General features: G+C 43.9%; 1 protein-coding gene across 1 annotated transcript in view; it reads left to right on the plus strand.

The window, feature by feature from the left end:
• The window catches only part of KCNIP4 (potassium voltage-gated channel interacting protein 4), an 894,954-nt gene that overhangs the window by 570 nt on the left and 875,531 nt on the right, over nt 1–18,853 (plus strand). The window lies entirely within an intron of this gene.

The following is an 18,853-nucleotide window of genomic DNA, read 5'->3' on the forward strand; positions in this document are numbered from 1 at the left end:
GCTGGTGGTGTTCTGCCAGTGTGATGGCAGTGTTGCTGGTGTTCTGCCAGTGTGGTGGCATTGCTGGTGGTGTTCTGCCAGTGTGGTGGCATTGTTGCTGGTGTTCTGCCTAATTTGGGCTTTTATGTTTAAAGTGGTATTTTTTTTTTTTTTTTTTTCCATATTTTTTTCTATTGTTTTCTGGATAATTTGTACAAGCACAAAGTTATCATACAGAATGTGAGAAACACTTATTTGTATTGGAAGAATGATAAATACAGAATGTGCGGATCATAATAATTAGTAATCATTTGTACTCTTAGGCTACTTTCACACTGGGGCTGCGCCGCGACAGCGGTAAAGTGGCGCTTGTTTTAGCTGCGCTTTTCGGCAACTAGCGGGGTGCTTTTAACCTCCGCTAGCCACCGGAAAAAGGGTTAAAACCACAAAGCGCTTTTCAGGCGCTGCCCATGCATTCCAATGGGCAGGGGCGGTTTAGGAGCGCCCTATATGCCACCCCCAAAAATACTTCTTGTAACGTCCCGCAAGCGCACCGCCCCTGTAAGAAAGCACTCAGGATCCCACACATGGGAGGTGCTTTATGCCTGAAAAATGCCTTCAATGTGAAAGTAGCCTTAACAGAATAGTTCTTGTGAAGCATGGATCAAGAGTTGGACCAGTTTACAGTTTAAATGACTCGGTTAGAAGGGGTTTTTGACAAGGAATCTAGAATTGTTAAAACATTAGAGTATAATGAAAATAAAAACAAAAATATAAAAACAAAGAAATATAAAAATAAAGAGGGAAGGAAACTGTTGTACATATTAACCCCAAAAGCAAACGTTTATTATATTGCAGCTTACCCATTTATAGTGATGTCTGCATTCGTTTTCTTTTTTTTAGGCTTTCTTTCCTTTATTTTCACCTGGTGATCTGACCAGTGAGTCTGTTGTTTTGCAACAGAACAAGCTGTCCTGCAGATGTAGCAGTTAAAGGGTTTGATACATGCCATTTACCAATGACAGGTGCACACAATGGTCAGCTTTTATTTATTCATGTAAAACCTCCTTCCCAAACGGAAAAAAACTGTTTTCTATAAGTGCTTAAAGTGGTTGTAAATCGCTGCGGTAAAAAAAAACGTTCCCCTGCATAATGTGCTAGTATGCATCCTATACTAGCACATTATGAAATACTTACCTTAGAATGAAGTCCTCCAGCGGCACGCTCTCGCCGCTGACAGAGCTTCCGTCGTCCCCCGGTCTTCCTTTGCGGGTTCACGAGCTCCGGTGACTTGTCGGTATTGTTCCCCTATCCAGATGGTTCCTGTAAGGACTGCGCAGGCGCAATCCTAGCCGACGGAAATCTCCGAACCTCGGCCGGCATCCAGGCTCATTCCTTAACATCCCTGTGGATTGGAGGATGTTAAAAAAAGAGCCAGGAGGCCGAGCGAGTGGAGCCGACTGGCCACTTTCCTCAAATTCCACGTCGCCCTGGATGCCGGCCGAGGTTCGGAGATTTAAGTCGGCAAGGATTGCGCCTGCGCAGTCCTTACAGGAACCATCCTGATAGCCGGAATCATATTGGCAGATCACCGGCTGTGAGTGACCAGAGCTGCGATGACGTCACTCGCCTGCATGCGGGAGCCTTTTGTTTCCCTCACGGTGCTCTAAAGTTCCAGCGCAGTATGCGGGACCTTCAGAAAGCATGCGCCAGTGATGTCACCGGCTGCATCCAGGGTGAATATCTCCTAAATGTTACCTACAGGTAAGATATTATTATTATAGGGCGGTAGGTAAAATGTGTGGCTTCAATTTGCTAGTGTATCTAAATCTGCTAGTACATCTAACACTCCCCTCCCCTCCAGACTGACAATGCTGCAGTCTGTTGTGCCTCCTGCACTCCTTCATACAGAGTAGGGGGTACTTTAATATGGAGGTGTGTTTCTGGCCTGATCACCAGGTGAATAAGGTGAAAAGTTTAAAAAAGAATGCAGCCACCATATCTAATGATTGGTAAGCTGCAATATATTACATTTTAGGGTTAATTACTGCTTTAGGGTTTTGTTTATACTTGTATTGGGGGGGGGGGGGTTACACGCATTGAACTGTGCTTTTACCACCCCCACAATTGCTTCCCCTAGGAAGGCCATACACTCTTTGGGGCAGATCCACGTAGCAGATCGTAATTTTCGGCAGGCGTAGCGTATCGTATTAACGCTACGCCGCCGCAACTTTGAGAGGCAAGTGCTGTATTCACAAAGCACTTGCCTCTAAAGTTACGGCGGCGTAGCGTAAACCTGCCGGCGTATGGGCGCGGAATTCAAATGTTAAAGATGTGGGCGTGTTTTATGTTAATTTTACTTGACCCAACGTAAATTACGTTTTTTCTGAACGGCGCATGCGCCGTCCGTGGGGGTATCCCAGTGCGCATGCTCGAAATTAACCCGCAACAAGCCAATGCTTACGACGTGAACGTCATTCTACGCAAAGCCCTATTTGCGAACGACTTACACAAACAACGTAACATTTTCAAAATTCGACGCAGGAACGACATCCTTACTTAACATTGAGTACGCCTCATATAGCAGGGGTAACTTTACGCCGAAAAAAGCCTTACGGAAACGACGTAAAAAAAAGCGCCGGCTGGACGTACGTTTGTGGATTCGCGTATCTAGCTAATTTGCATACTCGACGCGGAATTCGGCAGAAGCGCCACCTAGCGGCCAGCGTAAATATACACCTTAGATCCGACGGCGTACTAAGGCTCCATTCACATCTAGGCGGACGAAATCGCGGCGTTTTGTCGCCGCAAATCGTGGTACAAATAGCGGCGTTTTGTACCGCGATTTGCGGCAACAAAACGCTGGTATTGTCTGCCTAGATGTGCCCCAGATTGACCCCCCTCTATGGAGATGCTTCCCATCTCCTAGCCGAACGCCGAAAGACGCCTGAAAAAAAGGTCCGGGACCTTTTTTCAGGCGTCCGGCGTTCGGCGTGGAGATGTGAACGATATCCATAAAGGGAAATGTGTTTCCAGCCCTCTGGCGGCAGCGCTACAGGCGTAAAAACGCCTAGATGTGAATGGGGGCTAAGACGTACGTCAGTCGGATCTAGCTCAGCTTCAAGCGTATCTTGTTTTGTGGATACAAAACAAAGATACACCGGAGCAAAATAGAAGTTACGCGGCGTATCAATAGATACGCCGTTGTAACTTCTTCTTGGATCTGCCCCTTTGAGTATATTATCTGACCAATGTGCAGTTTGTGATTGATGATTGATTGGGAAACCGATCAATAAGCCACCACTCTCTCTTCTAATGGACTTTGACTTGGTTTAGAGCAAACTCGATCAAACTGAGTTGATGGGTCAGGGTGGAAATTCATTGATGGTTCTGCATGGATTGGAAGCGCTGACTTGCGTTGTTCATGAATGTGTTTTAGTCGATCAGATGATGAGATTGCATGCTGGAAACAGATCCATCAAAAAAGGTTTGATTGTATCTTAACAGTCCATCAAAATCCACTTTCCCATGTGCTGGATTGCGATCAAATGGGTTGTTGGTTAAAGATTATTACTAATGGGGGAAATTAATCGGAAAATAGATTAATTGTTTATCAAAGTGTAAATGTAATCCATTGCTGATCACTCTTCAGAGGGCGAAGCATGTCCTTCTTAACCTTTTGAACACAGAGGAACCCCTGAAATAACTTTCAGGGAACCCCCCACTAATTACTGTTATATCTGCAGCTCACTGCACATTGATATGATGATCACTGAGAAGAATACTCCTTACACTTGGGAAGAATTCTCCACACACATAACAATCTGATTGTACAATCCCTGTTAGATCTACCAACAACCAGGTAGTGCAAGGGCCTGAGTGATTGGATACGTATTATTGGAGGGCTTATAAGGTTTAAAAAAGACACAGATCTACCCAGCTCAACCTATATACAGTGGGGCAGATCCACAAAAGGATTACGGCGGCGTATCTATTGATACGCCGGCGTAATTTTAAAATTCCCGCGTCGTATCTTTGTTTTACATCTACAAAACAAGATACGACGGCATCTCGGGTCGATCCGACAGGCGTATGTCTTAGTACGCAGTCGGATCTTAGGTGCATTTTTTCCGCCGGCCGCTAGGTGGCGTTTCCGTCGAATTCCGCGTCGAGTATGCAAATTAGCTAGTTACGGCGATCCACAAACATACGTCCGGCCGGCGCATTTTTTTACGTTTGCGTTCGGCTTTTTCCGGCGTATAGTTAAAGCTGCTATTATGAGGCGTACTCAATGTTAAGTATGGCCGTCGTTTCCGCGTACAATTTTGAATTTTTTACGTCGTTTGCGTAAGTCGTTCGCGAATAGGAATTTGCGTAGAATGACGTCACCGTCGTAAGCATTGGCTTGTTCCGGGTTAATTTAGAGCATGTGCACTGGGATACCCCCACGGACGGCGCATGCGCAGTTAAAAAAAACGTTGTTTACGTCGGATCACAACGTATTTACATAAAACACGCCCCCATTACATCCATTTGAATTCCGCGCCCTTACGCCACCAGAGATACACTACGCCGCCGTAACTTACGGCGCAAATTCTTTCAGGATTCAAGATAAAAAAAATAAGTTACAGTGGCGTAGTGTATCTTAGATACGCTACGCCCGGCGTACAGATGCGCCGCTGTACGAGGATCTGCCCCAGTATGTGTGTGTGTGATTTTATTCTCTAACAATTCCCATAATTGTATACATTCTGCTTCCTGAGGAAGACTTCTAAAAGATTTTCAGTTCCACATTTTTGCTGCTCTAACAGTAAAGAATCTTTTCCACAACCTAGTTTAAGTCGGTGCTTATATTGTATCGTTTTAATAACTCTACAGTTCGATTTGCAATGTATATGGTGAGACTTAGGGCTCATTTACACTTGCTTCAACTTTAACACACATTAAAGCACATACTGCTTCAACATGCTTTTTTTTAATGCTTCTATGATGCTTTTTGAAGCTTTAATGAAGCTTGGCAAATGCCCTGTGTGTTGGGGCCTGGTAGAAGCCAAGCTCAGTAGTACCCCCAATCAGCAGATCTCCAGCTCAATAGCACCCCTGTTCAGCAGATCCCCAGCTTATTAGTACCTTTGTTCAGCTCATCCCCTGCTCAGTAGTACCCCTAGCTCTGCTGATCCTCTGGTTTGCTGATCCTTCTCTCTATCTGATCCCTGACCACCTACCGCTATATTGCGCCCATGCTCCACGTGTGACATTTGCTAGATTCTCCTGCTCCAGTCCCTTAGCTCTGCTGATTCTGGGCTGCTCAGTCCTTTCTCTTCAATCCCTGCTCACTTCCAACTATTGTTTCCACGCTGCTCACCACATTTGAGATCTAGTTTCTCCTGCTCTGGTCCCTCAGCTCTGCTGATCCTCCTCTCTCTTCAGTCCCCACTCACCTCCCACTATATTGCTCCCACGCTGCTCACCACATTTGAGATCTAGTTTCTCCTGCTCTGGTCCCTCAGCTTTGCTGATCCTCCTCTCTCTTCAGTCCCCGCTCACCTCCCACTATATTGCTCCTACGCTGCTCACCACATGTGAGATCTAGTTTCTCCTGCTCTAGTCCCTCAGCTCTGCAGATTCTCCTCTCTCTTCTGTCCCCACTCACCTCCCACTATATTGCTCCCACGCTGCTCACCACATGTGACATCTCCTAGTTTCTCCTGCTCTGGTCCCTCAGCTCTGCAGATTCTCCTCTCTTTCTCATCCCCGCTCACCTCCCACTATATTGCTCCCACGCTGCTCACCACATGTGAGATCTAGTTTCTCCTACTCTGGTCCCTCAGCTCTGCTGATCCTCCTCTCTCTTCTGTCCCCACTCACCTCCCACTATATTGCTCCTACGCAGCTCAACACATGTGAGATCTAGTTTCTCCTGCTCTGGTCCCCCAGCTCTGCAGATTCTCCTCCCTTTCTGGTTCCCGCTCACCACCCAATATATTGCTCCCACGCTGCTCACCACATGTGACATCTCCTAGTTTCTCCTGCTCTGGTCCCTCAGCTCTGCAGATTCCCCTCTCTTTCTGGCCCCCGCTGACATCCCACTATATTGCTCCCACGCTGCTCACCACATGTGACATCTCCTGGTTTCTCCTGCTCTGGTCCCTCAGCTCTGCTGATCCTTCTCTCTCTTCTGTCCCCACTCACCTCCCACTATATTGCACCCACGCTGCTCACCACATGTGACATCTCCTAGTTTCTCCTGCTCTGGTCCCTCAGCTCTGCAGATTCTTCTTTCTTTCTCGTCCCCTCTCACCTCCCACTATATTGCTCCCACGCTGCTCACCACATGTGATATCTCCTAGTTTCTCCTGATCTGGTCTCTCAGCTCTGCAGATTCTCCTCTCTTTCTGGTCCCCGCTCACCTCCCACTATATTGCTCCCACGCTGCTCACCACATGTGACATCTCCTAGTTTCTCCTGCTCTGGTCCCTCAGCTCTGCTGATCCTCCTCTCTTTTCTCTCCTCACTCACCTTCCACTATATTGCTCCCACGCTGCTCACCACATGTGACATCTCCTAGTTTCTCCTGCTCTGGTCCCTCAGCTCTGCAGATTCTCCTCTCTTTCTGGTCCCCGCTCACCTCCCACTATATTGCTCCCACGCTGCTCACTACATGTGACATCTCCTAATTTCTCCTGCTCTGGTCCCTCAGCTCTGCAGATTCTCTTCTCTTTCTAGTCCCCGCTGACCTCCCACTATATTGCTCCCGCGCTGCTCACCACATGTGACATCTTCTAGTTTCTCCTGCTCTGGTCCCTCAGCTCTGCTGATCCTCGTCTCTCTTCTGTCCCCGCTCATCTCCCACTATATTGCTCCCGCACTGCTCACCACATGTGACATCTCCTAGTTTCTCCTGCTCTGGTCCCTCAGCTCTGCAGATTCTCCTCTCTTTCTCATCCCCGCTCACCTCCCACTATATTGCTCCCATGCTGCTCACCACATGTGAGATCTAGTTTCTCCTACTCTGGTCCCTCAGCTCTGCTGATCCTCCTCTCTCTTCTGTCCCCACTCACCTCCCACTATATTGCACCCACGCTGCTCACCACATGTGACATCTCCTAGTTTCTCCTGCTCTGGTCCCTCATTTCTGCTGATCCTCCTCTCTCTTCAGTCCCCGCTCACCTCCCACTATATTGCTCCCACGCAGCTCAACACATGTGAGATCTAGTTTCTCCTGCTCTGGTCCCCCAGCTCTGCAGATTCTCCTCTCTTTCTGGTTCCCGCTCACCACCCAATATATTGCTCCCACGCTGCTCACCACATGTGACATCTCCTAGTTTCTCCTGCTCTGGTCCCTCAGCTCTGCAGATTCCCCTCTCTTTCTGGCCCCCGCTGACATCCCACTATATTGCTCCCACGCTGCTCACCACATGTGACATCTCCTGGTTTCTCCTGCTCTGGTCCCTCAGCTCTGCTGATCCTTCTCTCTCTTCTGTCCCCACTCACCTCCCACTATATTGCACCCACGCTGCTCACCACATGTGACATCTCCTAGTTTCTCCTGCTCTGGTCCCTCAGCTCTGCAGATTCTTCTTTCTTTCTCGTCCCCTCTCACCTCCCACTATATTGCTCCCACGCTGCTCACCACATGTGATATCTCCTAGTTTCTCCTGCTCTGGTCCCTCAGCTCTGCAGATTCTCCTCTCTTTCTGGTCCCCGCTCACCTCCCACTATATTGCTCCCACGCTGCTCACTACATGTGACATCTCCTAATTTCTCCTGCTCTGGTCCCTCAGCTCTGCAGATTCTCTTCTCTTTCTAGTCCCCGCTGACCTCCCACTATATTGCTCCCGCGCTGCTCACCACATGTGACATCTTCTAGTTTCTCCTGCTCTGGTCCCTCAGCTCTGCTGATCCTCATCTCTCTTCTGTCCCCGCTCATCTCCCACTATATTGCTCCCGCACTGCTCACCACATGTGACATCTCCTAGTTTCTCCTGCTCTGGTCCCTCAGCTCTGCAGATTCTCCTCTCTTTCTGGTCCCCGCTCAACTCCCACTATATTGCACCCACGCTGCTCACCCCATGTAATATCTCCTAGTTTCTCCTACTCTGGTCTCTCAGTCAGCTCTGCTGATCCTCCTCTCTCTTCTTTCCCCACTCACCTCCCACTATATTGCTCCCATGCTGCTCACCACATGTGATATCTCCTAGTTTCTCCTGCTCTGGTCCCTCAGCTCTGCAGATTTTCCTCTCTTTCTCATCCCCGCTCACCTCCCACTATATTGCTCTCATGCTGCTCACCACATGTGAGATCTAGTTTCTCCTACTCTGGTCCCTCAGCTCTGCTGATCCTCCTCTCTCTTCTGTCCCCACTCACCTCCCACTATATTGCACCCACGCTGCTCACCACATGTGACATCTCCTAGTTTCTCCTGCTCTGGTCCCTCATTTCTGCTGATCCTCCTCTCTCTTCAGTCCCCGCTCACCTCCCACTATATTGCTCCTACGCAGCTCAACACATGTGAGATCTAGTTTCTCCTGCTCTGGTCCCCCAGCTCTGCAGATTCTCCTCTCTTTCTGGTTCCCGCTCACCACCCAATATATTGCTCCCACGCTGCTCACCACATGTGACATCTCCTAGTTTCTCCTGCTCTGGTCCCTCAGCTCTGCAGATTCCCCTCTCTTTCTGGCCCCCGCTGACATCCCACTATATTGCTCCCACGCTGCTCACCACATGTGACATCTCCTGGTTTCTCCTGCTCTGGTCCCTCAGCTCTGCTGATCCTTCTCTCTCTTCTGTCCCCACTCACCTCCCACTATATTGCACCCACGCTGCTCACCACATGTGACATCTCCTAGTTTCTCCTGCTCTGGTCCCTCAGCTCTGCAGATTCTTCTTTCTTTCTCGTCCCCTCTCACCTCCCACTATATTGCTCCCACGCTGCTCACCACATGTGATATCTCCTAGTTTCTCCTGCTCTGGTCTCTCAGCTCTGCAGATTCTCCTCTCTTTCTGGTCCCCGCTCACCTCCCACTATATTGCTCCCACGCTGCTCACCACATGTGACATCTCCTAGTTTCTCCTGCTCTGGTCCCTCAGCTCTGCTGATCCTCCTCTCTTTTCTCTCCTCACTCACCTTCCACTATATTGCTCCCACGCTGCTCACCACATGTGACATCTCCTAATTTCTCCTGCTCTGGTCCCTCAGCTCTGCAGATTCTCTTCTCTTTCTAGTCCCCGCTGACCTCCCACTATATTGCTCCCGCGCTGCTCACCACATGTGACATCTTCTAGTTTCTCCTGCTCTGGTCCCTCAGCTCTGCTGATCCTCGTCTCTCTTCTGTCCCCGCTCATCTCCCACTATATTGCTCCCGCACTGCTCACCACATGTGACATCTCCTAGTTTCTCCTGCTCTGGTCCCTCAGCTCTGCAGATTCTCCTCTCTTTCTGGTCCCCGCTCAACTCCCACTATATTGCACCCACGCTGCTCACCCCATGTAATATCTCCTAGTTTCTCCTACTCTGGTCTCTCAGTCAGCTCTGCTGATCCTCCTCTCTCTTCTTTCCCCACTCACCTCCCACTATATTGCTCCCATGCTGCTCACCACATGTGATATCTCCTAGTTTCTCCTGCTATGGTCCCTCAGCTCTGCAGATTTTCCTCTCTTTCTCATCCCCGCTCACCTCCCACTATATTGCACCCACGCTGCTCACCACATGTGATATCTCCTAGTTTCTCCTGTTCTGGTCCCTAAGCTCTGCAGATTCTCCTTTCTTTCTGGTCCCCGCTCACCTCCCACTATATTGCTCCCACGCTGCTCACCAAATGTGACATCTCCTAGTTTCTCCTGCTCTGGTCCCTCAGGTCTGCAGATTTTCCTCTCTTTCTGGTCCCCGCTCACCTCCCACTATATTGCTCCCACGCTGCTCACCACATGTGACATCTCCTAGTTTCTCCTGCTCTGGTCTCTCAGCTCTGCTGATCCTCCTCTCTCTTCTTTCCCCGCTCACCTCCCACTATATTGCTCCCACGCTGCTCACCAAATGTGACATCTCCTAGTTTCTCCTGCTCTGGTCTCTCAGCCCTGCTGAGCCTCTGCCGCTCAGTCCTCACTTTCTCTCTAGTCCCCACTCACCTTCCCATATTGCCCACCAATCTGCTACTTCATCCACTCTAGTTCGGACCCTGCTCACCTTCTTGTTGCTCCACGCTGCACACCAGAAGTGACGTTTGCGGCAGACACTCCCAGAAAATATACACATGAACTGGAAGTGACTACTGAGGACATCTTTCTTTCTGGTTTGCTTGTTGGTTTCCCAGTGCATCCTGGGATATCTCATACCCCCAACGCTGAATAAAAGCTTCTCGACAGCTTCTGGTGCTGATAGGGAGCTTTGTCATAGACTTCTGCGATGGCTGTGGAGTGGGGTTGCCACCTTTTCTTCAAGCCAAACCCAAATACTTTAGCGGTACATGGCAATTTCTTTTTTTTACGGGGGAACACCATGGATTGTGGTATAAAATGAAACTCTGATGTAAGGGGGGTTCTGCTTACCAAAGCCCCCACTTACATAAGATTTCCCAGCATTCCCCATTAAATCAGGGTTCCCAAAGCTCCCCTTTACATCAGAGTCCACAGAACACCCCTTACATCTGAGTCCCCCTTACCTTAGTGTACTCACTTGCTCAGGGGCAGGACAGAGAAGGGATGGGGCCTATGCACTGGGTGGTTGTGGTACTTGGTTATTGGGTAGCATAGATGTGTGCAAAACCGAGCAACAGGGGGAATCTGTGCCTAAGTTGGAGAGGGGGGGGGGGGGGGCTACAGTCATGTCTGAATAATGTGTCTGGGTTTCAGACAGTCTGAAACCTGGACACATGATTAATGACCCGTACTGTCCGGGTGAATCCCAGACAGGTGGCAACCCTACTGTGGAGATGCTTTGAAGCACCAAGTAATAGACATGGGGTATATGTTTTTTGAAGTGAAGCGAAGCAAACAGTGTGAAGAGGACTGTATGGTAACAGTTTTATTTAGTGACCGGGGCTTTGATCAGCATTCAAAGAACTTTAAAGAGGAAGTAAACCCTGATGGGTGTTACTTCCTCTTTGTTTCCCTGCAAAGGTAAAGCTTAATTGGTTGGCAGTGTTAAGATGTTTTATGTTTGTATTAGTGTTTTGCTTGATCGTGTTGCTTTTTAAGGTTTTATATTTTGTAAATAGTTTGAAGAATGTCTTGTAAGCTGCTGGTCTCAGAATAATGCCGGATAAAGTAAGGTTGTAGGGACGTGTTCTATCTACATGAGGAGTGCACGTTACATCACGACTTGGGACTGTACGCATGAAATATAAGAAGCTGAACTTCTGTTCCCATAGTGAGAGGTTCCCGTATTCTAAGCGCACATCACAGGGAACCTGTACAGAGGGAGACACAGGGGCTGACACTCACCTCCTTCTAAGAATACTAGCTGCCTGGCAGGTTCTGGTTTCAGCATTTTCCAGGTCACTGACATGCAGGGCCGCCATCAGGAATTATGGGGCCCCTTACACAGCTTCAGGCATGGCCCCCCTGGAGCAGAGAACAGGGGGGGGGGGGGGGTTGCCGCTTGAAATTGAGAAGCGGGGGGGGGGGGTGGCTGCCGCGAATTGAGAAGCGTGGGGGGGAGGGGCTTTACAAAAAATAGGAGAAATACATATATATATATATATATATATATATATATATATATATATAGAAAAAAAAAAAGAAATAAAATAATATAATTTTTATTTATTTATTTTATTAAAAAAAGGGGGGTTGTAATCCGGGCCCCTGGGGACCTCTAAAAAAAAAAAAAAAAAAAAAATTGGCCCTTTAATAAAAAATAAAATAAAAATATATTAAAAAATATATATATTATAACAAAAAAAAGGGGGGGGGGGTTGCCATCTGGGGACCTCCGGACCCCTAAAAAAAAAAAATTACAATTTTTTATTTTTTTTTAAAGGGGTTTGCTATCCGGGCCCCTTACAGGTGTACTGCCTGTACCCCCCTGATGGCAGCCCTGCTGACATGGATCAAGCACACAGATAACAAGTATATTAGGCCTAATGCACTCTGGATGTTTATGGCGCTGCTCCTCGGGGCGCCTGCCATTTTTTTCCTGCCTCTAAACACCTCGGCATGTTAGGTGATGTATCCTTGCACACATAGGAGTATAGAGGGGTTTAGCCACTTGACCTTCGGAAAATTTACCCTCCTTCCTGACCAGGCCATTTTTTGTGCGTTACTTTAACTGACAATTGCGCGGTCTTGCGACGCTGTACCCAAACAAAATGTATGTCTTTTTTTTCCCACAAATAGAGCTTTCTTTTGGTGATATTTGATCACCTCTGCGTTTTATATTTTGCTCAATGAACAAAAAAAAAAAAAAATGACAATTTTGAAAAACAAAACAAAAACAAAACAATATTTTTTACTTTCTGCTATAAAACCTATGCAATAAAAAATAGAAAAAAAAATCAAAGTTCTTTATGATTTTAAGTCAATATGTATTCTGCTACATGTTATTGGTTTAAAAAATCGCAATAAGTGTATATTGATTGGTTTGCGGAAAAGTGTCTACAAACTATGGGATATTTTTTATTTATTTTTTTATTTATTATTTACTAGTAAGGAGAGCGAACAGTGACTTATAGCAGGACTGCGATATTGCAACGGACATTCTGACACCTTTTGGGGACCAGTGACACAAATAGAAAATATGCACTGTCACTATACTAATGACACTGGCTGGGAAGGGGTTAGCATCAGGGGCTTTCAAAGGGTTAACTGTGTGCCAGTACTGTGGGAGATGGTTTTTTTTTTTTTAAAGGTTTTTCAGACATTACAGCAAGTCACCATATTACAATTCTTTTTCTGCAGAATAAATATGTTATTTCTAAACATTAAGGCCCAGATTCTCGTAGGGCGGCGTAAATCTAAGCGGGCGTAGCGTATCGTAGCTACGCCGCCGCAACTTAGAGAGGCAAGTGCTGTATTCACAAAGCATTTGCGTCTAAAGTTACGGCGGCGTAGCGTAAATGTGCCGGCGTAAGCGCGCCTAAATCAAATGAGGAACAGGGGGGCGTGTTTTATGTAAACTAATCATGACCCCTTTTTCAAACGGCGCATGCGCACGCATGCTCAGTATCACGTTGAATTTTCAAATTAAATTACGCCCGCTCAATGCCCAGTCGACGTGAACGTAACTTACATCCAGCCCCATTCACGGACGACTTACGCAAACGACGTAAAACACTACTCTGTTCGTACGTTTCCGATGTCCATACCTAAGATGACTTACCCCTGCTTTATGAGGGGTAACTTTACGCCAGCGTATGTCTTATGTAAACGACGTATCTTGCTACGTCGGACGCACGTACGTTCGTGAGAAACAGCGTATCTAGCTCATTAGCATATTCGACGCGGAAATCTATGGAAGCGCCACCTAGCCAGCGTAAATATGCACCCTAAGATACGACGGTGTAAGAGACTTACGCCACTCGTATATTAGCCGAATTTATGTGTAACTGATTCTAAGAATCAGCCGCATAGATACGACGGCTCTCATTTGGACTTACGACGGCGTACATGGCGCTACGCCGTCGTAAGTCCTTTGAGAATCTGGGCCTAAATCTTTCTATCTTCAAATAATCTCTAGATTATCAATATATCGCTACTAAGAAAACAAACAAACAATCAAACTAACAGACAACCAAACCAACAAACAAACAAGGCAAGAAGAAAAAAAAAAGAAAACCGAAGGCCCCTCTCTTTAGCTCTTGAGCGTTAATTCATGCCAGTGGCCAGAATAAACGTATTTTGGTCAATGAAATTATTAAGCGCCCAAGCACTTAATGCACCTAAATGCGTTACACACATTTTTTAAAGCACCAACCATTTTTTTTTTGCCAAAACACCGCTTTTTTTAAACACAATAAAATAAATATTCCCCAGTAAACGATTTGTCAAAATTCATACCCAAGTACTTGCAGTATACAACTTTCAATACTGCTAGTTCCTGTTTCTCAGTGCTGCTTCCCTGAACTTCCGGTCCACACAGGAAAAAGATAACAGTGGACAGTGCAATCTCCAGCTAGCTTGGGGGAGGAGAAAAAAGCAGCCAGGGGAGTGTTTTTCCATCCTAGGCTACAGTACTGTGTGTTTCTATTGATGCACACAGTGTAGGAAGACATAACTCAAGGGAGGCTCCATAGGATGCTTCAAGATAAAGGAGTCACCCTGAAATAGGAAACCTGGAGCAACAGTCATGACACAGCCTAAACTGCTGCATGGGAAAGAAAAGATAAAGTAGCTGCATACTTAGTAAGTGATTAAGTCAGATATTAAAGTGCTGAAAGGGCTAACTAGACATGTGCAATTCGTTTAGTTTATAATTTGTTTTTTAACGAAAATTCGGAAATTCGTGAATTCCGAATTTTCGTATTAACAAATTTTTTATTTCCGAATTTTCGGACTTCCGAAAATTTCGAATTTCCGAATTTTTTTATTTCCGAAATTCCGAATGTTTAATTTCCGAATTTTCGTATTTCCGATTTTTTAATTTTCGTATTTCCGAACTTCGGATTTTCGGAAATACGAATATTTTTCGTTTTTACAATTTTCGAAATGCCGAATTTTCGTATTTCCAAATTTCGGAAATTCTGATTTTCGGAAATACGAACATTTTTCTTTTTTTTTAATTTTGGAAATTTCGAATTTTTCATTTTTATTTTCGAATTTTTCAATTTTGGAAATTTCGAATTTTTCATTTTTTATTTTTTGAATTTTCGAATTTTCAAATTTCGAATATTCAAATTTTTTATTTTTCAATTTTCGAATTTCGAATTTCGAATATTCAAATTTTCAAATTTCGAATATTCGAATTTTTCATTTTCGATTTTCAAAATTTGGAATTTGGAAAATTTTCGAATTTTTGATTATTTTATTTTTCAAATTGTTCAATTTTGAATTTTTCAATTTCGAATTTTCGAAATTGAAAAATTCGAAATTTCAAAAATGAAAAAATCGAAATTGAAAAATTCGAAATTGAACAATTCGAAAATTCGAAAAATAAAATAATCGAAAATTCGAAAATTTTCCAAATCCAAATTTTGAAAATCGAAAATGAAAAATTCTAATATTCGAAATTTGAAAATTCTAATATTCGAAATTCGAAAATTGAAAAATTCGAAAAATAAAAAATTTGAATATTCGAAATTTGAAAATTCGAAATTTGAAAATTCGAAATTTGAAAATTCGAAAATTTAAAAAATTAAAAATTCGAAATTTCCAACAAGGTAAAACAGTTGAACTTGGTGGAGATGGAGAACACAGTTCAGTTCCAACGACAAACTTTCCTTCGCCACTCCAGCCGGAATGGGTATAGCGCACCTGGAATTCGAATTTTCGAATTTTTTATTTTCGAATTTACAAATTTCGAATTTTCTAATTTTTTACTTTTGAATTTCAAAATTTTCAATTTTCCAAAAATTTACAATTTTCCAAAAATTTACAATTTTCGAATTTTTTACTTTCGAATTTCAAATTTTTTATTTTCAAATTTTTCAATTTCGAATTTTTAATTTTCAAATTTTTCAATTTCGAATCTTGAATTTTCGAATTTTTGAATTTTCGAAATTTCGAATTTTCGAAATTTCGAATTTTCGAAATTTCGAATTTTCGAATTTTTGAAATTTCGAATTTTCGAAATTTCGAATTTTCGAAATTTCGAATTTTCGAAATTTCGAATTTTCGAAATTTCGAATTTTCGAAATTTCGAATTTTTCATTTTCGAATTTTCCAATTTCGAATTTTTCATTTTCGAATTTTCCAATTTTTTCATTTTCGAAATCTCGAATATACGAATTTTCAACATTTCGAATATACGAATTTTCAACATTTCGAATATACGAATTTTCAACATTTCGAATATACGAATTTTCGAATTTTTTTATTTTTCGAATTTACGAATTTCGAAAATTAAAAAAAAACAGAATTTTCGAAAATTCGAAAATTAAAAAAATCCAGAATTTTAGAATTACATTTTTTCATACTTGCAAATTTTTTCATTTCCGAATTTTCCGGAATTTTTAGAATTTCCGAAAATTCGTTTTTTTCATTTTCGTTTCATTCGTTTTTTTCGAAAATTTTGTTTTTTCCGTTTTATTCATTTTTTGCTTTTTCAGAAATCCGAAAATTCGAAATTCCGAATTTTCGAATTTCCCGAAATTACGATTTTCCGAAAAAAGCAAAAAAAGGAATAAAAGGGAAAAAAAATTTTTTTCGATTTTCCCGAATTTCCGAAAAATTTTAAAAAAACGAATGAAACAAAAACACATTTTTTTTTTTTTAATTTCCCGAATTCCCGAATTTCCGAAAAAAATAAAAAGAACGAAAATAACATAAACGACATTTTTGGCAGTGCACATGTCTAGGGCTAACCCTCACTATGAGGTCAGACTGGGGCGCCCCCCTCACTCTGTGGCCATCCGACAACATAGCAAGAAAGAAGAGGTCTGCATTATAACGTCTGATTGGCTCTGAGCACTTTCCTGAGACAGTCGGTAGTAAAATGATTGCGCAGGGACTGGAGGCTGGAACATCCCATCTCCCTCTGCAATTCTTACTCTAAGTGGCCGTTAATAACTTGCCCACCGCAATACGTATATATACATTGCGGTTTGCAAGTGGTTCACTGGGACTATGAAGATATCAGCCATAACCCTTGTAATGTTTTCTTTTCAGCTGGCTTTCCTTTGAAAGCTTTGCGAGCAACTCATGAGCTGCTGGAACATTTTCAGAAGCGGCGAGACCCTCCTGCCGCTCGCCAGTGTCTCTCGGGGTTACTGTTTCCACTGGCTTGCCTGAGAAATGATCTGACGATGCCTCTGGCTGGTCAGAGAGGCAATAACACACTAGATTGTCTTTGATTGCCTCTATGGCCTGCCTTGGCGGATTGGAGCAACGTCATGGTGTTACTTCCAGTCCAAGGTGGAAGTAAACAATTTTTTTTTAAATCAAAATATTTTACTTCTTAAAGGTAAAGAAGAGATTTGGCGTCACTTTGAATTTTGCGCCGTGCGTGCCCGCCCCTGCCGCGAACTTCGCCGGTGTCCTGTGATCGTGTCACGGAGCTGCAGAACGGGGGGATGCCTGTGTAAACAAGGCATCTCCCTGTTCTGCCTAGTGACAGGACACTGATCGTCTGCTCCCTCTCATCAGTAGCAGCGATCAGTGTCATGTCACAGTAAGTCCAACCCCCACACAGTTAGAATCACTTCCTAGGACATACTTAACCCTTTCCTCGCCCCCTAGTGGTTAACCTTTTCACCGCCAGTGTCATTTACACAGTAACAGTGCATTTTTATAGCACTGATCGCTGTATAAATGACAATGGTCCCAAAATAGCATCAGAAGTGTCCGATGTGTCCGCCATAATGTCGCAGTCACGATAAAAATCGCTGATCACCCGCCATAGTAAAAAATAAAATTATTAATAAAAATGCCATAAAACTATCCCCTATTTTGTAGACGCTATATCTTTTGCGCAAATCAGTCGATAAACGCTTATTGAATTTTTTATTATCAAAAATATGTAGAATACGTATCGGCCTAAACTGAGGAAAACAATATTTTTTTATATATTTTTTGGGGATATTTATTATAGCAAACAGTAAAAAATATAGCTTTTTTTTTTTCAAAATTGTTGCTCTACTTTTGTTTATAGCGCAAAAAATAAAAACCGCAGAGGTGATCAAATACCACCAAAAGAAAGCTCTATTTGTGGGAAACAAAGGACGTTTTTTTGGGGAATCGACCGCACAATTGTCAGTTAAAGCGACGCAGCGCCGAATCGCAAAAAGTGTCCCGGTCATTTGGCAGCCAAATCCTCTGGGGCTGAAGTGGTTAAATTCCTCGTAAGCTGATAAAAAAAAAAGAAAAAAATTCAAGGGACAGTGTAAAAAAAACAAAAAAACGTGCTCGCACGCAGAAGCGGACGCATACCTAAGTCACGCATGCATATGTAAACGGCGTTCGCACCACACATGTGAGGTATCGGCGCGAATGTTAGCGTGAGAGCAATAATTCTAGACCTCTGTAACTCTAAACAAGTAACCTGTAGAGGCGTTTAAAGCCTTTAGAGCTTATGGAGATTTTTAAGTACCAAAGTTTGTCGCCATTGTATGAGTGTGCGCAATTTTAAAGCGTGACATGTTAGGTATCTTTTTACTCAGCGTAACATCATCTTTTTATTTATTTTTTATTCATTGAAATTTTATTTATTCAAAAAAATGCGTACAGTATTAAAAAATGCTGCACAAATACCATGTGACATAAAAATGTTGGGGGGGTGGGCGGCGTGGGTGCCCAGTCTAACCTCATATCTAGCATTAGGGGACACAGTACTACATGCTCTTTGTCCTACAGTGGCGCATTTTTGGACAGCGTACCTTGGCGCCTTTCTCACATTTTTCTTCACACTACAAAATGTTCATTTTTTGGTACCTTTGGGGTGCCATTAATAATAAATTGAAAAAGCATGATCCAGAATCACATGATTGTGCCCAGGATTCCGATCGCTAAGGTGTGATCAGGACCTCACTGTCTGGGCTGGGTTCAAGACAACATGGGATCAGTGGAAGTGAGTTGAATGATGCCGGATGTCAAACTGAGGACATCTTGTGGCAGAAATGATGTACTGTTGGGATGAGCTCCAGATTGAAAGTGAATAGCGTAACAACTATTCATTTTTATCTTGTTAGTTTTGGGCTTGAGTCAAAACGATGCCAGACCCCTAATCCTCATATTGGATTCTGATCATTTATATGTGATGATTTATGTACTCGTTTCAGGCAGG

The sequence above is a fragment of the Rana temporaria genome, chromosome 1 (assembly GCF_905171775.1).
Source record: "Rana temporaria chromosome 1, aRanTem1.1, whole genome shotgun sequence".
In the NCBI taxonomy this organism is placed as follows: Eukaryota; Metazoa; Chordata; class Amphibia; order Anura; family Ranidae; genus Rana; species Rana temporaria.